Source organism: Lagopus leucura, unplaced genomic scaffold (assembly GCF_019238085.1).
Source record: "Lagopus leucura isolate 7727_CA_CO unplaced genomic scaffold, USGS_WTPT01 Super-Scaffold_100004, whole genome shotgun sequence".
NCBI lineage: Eukaryota > Metazoa > Chordata > Aves > Galliformes > Phasianidae > Lagopus > Lagopus leucura.
In genome coordinates this window covers 56,349,924-56,351,846 of record NW_024962264.1, presented here as the reverse complement: position 1 = coordinate 56,351,846, position 1,923 = coordinate 56,349,924, and the positions used below count along the sequence as shown (strand labels likewise).

At 32.7% G+C, this 1,923-nt stretch overlaps 1 long non-coding RNA gene across 1 annotated transcript; it reads left to right on the top strand.

Moving 5' to 3' along the window:
- The first annotated feature begins 532 nt into the window (after positions 1 to 532).
- LOC122179612 lies at positions 533 to 1,280 on the top strand. Its single transcript, XR_006178774.1, has 3 exons — positions 533 to 672; positions 1,061 to 1,122; positions 1,210 to 1,280. It is a non-coding gene; the product is annotated as an uncharacterized LOC122179612 (long non-coding RNA).
- The last annotated feature ends 643 nt before the right edge of the window (positions 1,281 to 1,923 follow it).

Below are 1,923 nucleotides of genomic sequence, written 5' to 3'. Positions count from 1 at the left end.
GAAAAGAAGAAAAAAAAAAAAAAAAACAAAAAAAAAACGCAGTAGCAACTACTCTAACTTCAGAAGGATTTTCATATGTACTTTAAATATAATTTAAATGTAAAATAATCTTAGGAACTCCCAGACTAATTTCTGCAGGTTGAATTATTTAGAAAACACAGTTTTCTCCCATGGATTCTTCCCTTAGGTAATTAATAAATATTTATAATCCAGACTCCCTGTTAATGAAGATTTTGCCTGGGAATAGCAATTAAGAGTCTTTGTCAAAATCCCAAATTGAAAATAACTGTCATTCAAGTGTTATTGTTTTTGAGTATGTGTAAAATGTTGCCTTCCCAGATCCAAGGAAAAAAATCTTTGTTGGCAAGTTGTTTGAAACAATGCCTAACTGAATGTGAAGGGGCTCGTCTTCACAGCATACCAATGAGGTGCAAGTGGCAATCAGGTGTGACTTGTTTAACAAATTAACAATATGTTTCTCTAATAGGAAATTTGTTGCTCTTCATTCTGCATTGAAGATTTGCAGCTACTTTAAAAAATCTACAGAGACTTTCAACATAATTAAGGTTAAATTTACTTTGAAATTCATAATGGCCATATAAAAGCAAACCGGTAATATTGTACATCTGGAAAATCACACTTTCATGAAATTCCTTGAGCCTTTTGTTAAGGGTAAGTCATTTATATCTTAAAATAAATAAATAAATAAATGAGAATTCATTAGACTATCAGTAACAGCTGTATCTAATTCTGAGGTTTTTGTGTTAAAAAAATAATAATCAGATGTCTTAATCTTGCTCTTGATTTGTAAGTACTTCTGAAGATGAGAGAAAAGTAAATGTGAGGTTGTACAGATAACCAAAATTCATTCTATGCTAAGCTGCCAATCTTATCCTGTTTGCTAATTCTGCAAATCACTGCAGTATTTATCAGGTTCCTGCGAGAGGCTGTTTCTGAGTGAGTTTTGTCTAATTGTAGATTTCTGTGCTTACTCCTTCCCCATCCTAGCAGCTGAGATGTGGGGGCTTATGTGTCAATATGTTACTTTTCTTCCCCATAGCCTGCATCGTTCCAAGCTGCAGAAATATCTGATGAAGGACCATAGACCAGAAGAGCTTCTCAGTGAGTTGTGCTAATTTTACAAGCCTTGAAGTTCTTGATATCGATGGCTTTTGGGTTTGGTTGATTTGTTTGTTTGTTTATTTTAAGATTTCTAAACATCTTTGTGCTGTGTGAATATGAAAGACACGTACATTATTCAGTTCTTCCCTCTATAGCAGGTAAGTGTTGTTTAGCATACATTCAAACGTGCTTAAAGAATATGTGACAAGTATTCATAAAACACATCCATAACAGACCACCTTTCTAAACCATGTTAGATTTCATATTTTTTCTTAGAAAAAATGCTTATTCAAATAAACGTAGAACTCAAGAAAGGCACCTCTATTTTTGCCAGTGCTTAAGTTTTGTAGGTAAGCAATTAAGCTTATAAAAATTGTTTGCAAAATCTATATTATGGAGAAAAGAAATATTAAAACACACTGAAAGCCAGTCTGCTTTGGAACATATTGGTGTTATCCACTTCCTGAGAAGTAGAGTATTTTTGATGAAGTAATCCTAATGTAATCTCTACAGAATAGGAAGTCTTCTAGATGCTTTTTATCAGTGATCTTTTCAATTTTGCTAATGATTACATGTTAAATCACAGAGTAGTAAAGGAATCAAACTTCTTCTCTGAGTTGTCTGTTTTTTGTGTTGTTTTTTTTTTTTTTTTCCCCTGCTTGATTTATACTTCTCAATCTCCTACAGAAAAGCCAGCTAGAGCTTCCCTTTAGATACAGTTCTTACCCTAAATGTACTTACTTTTTGTAGTCAGTTTTTCATGATTTGCCTTCTAAATATTCCTTTCCTCCATTGAATATC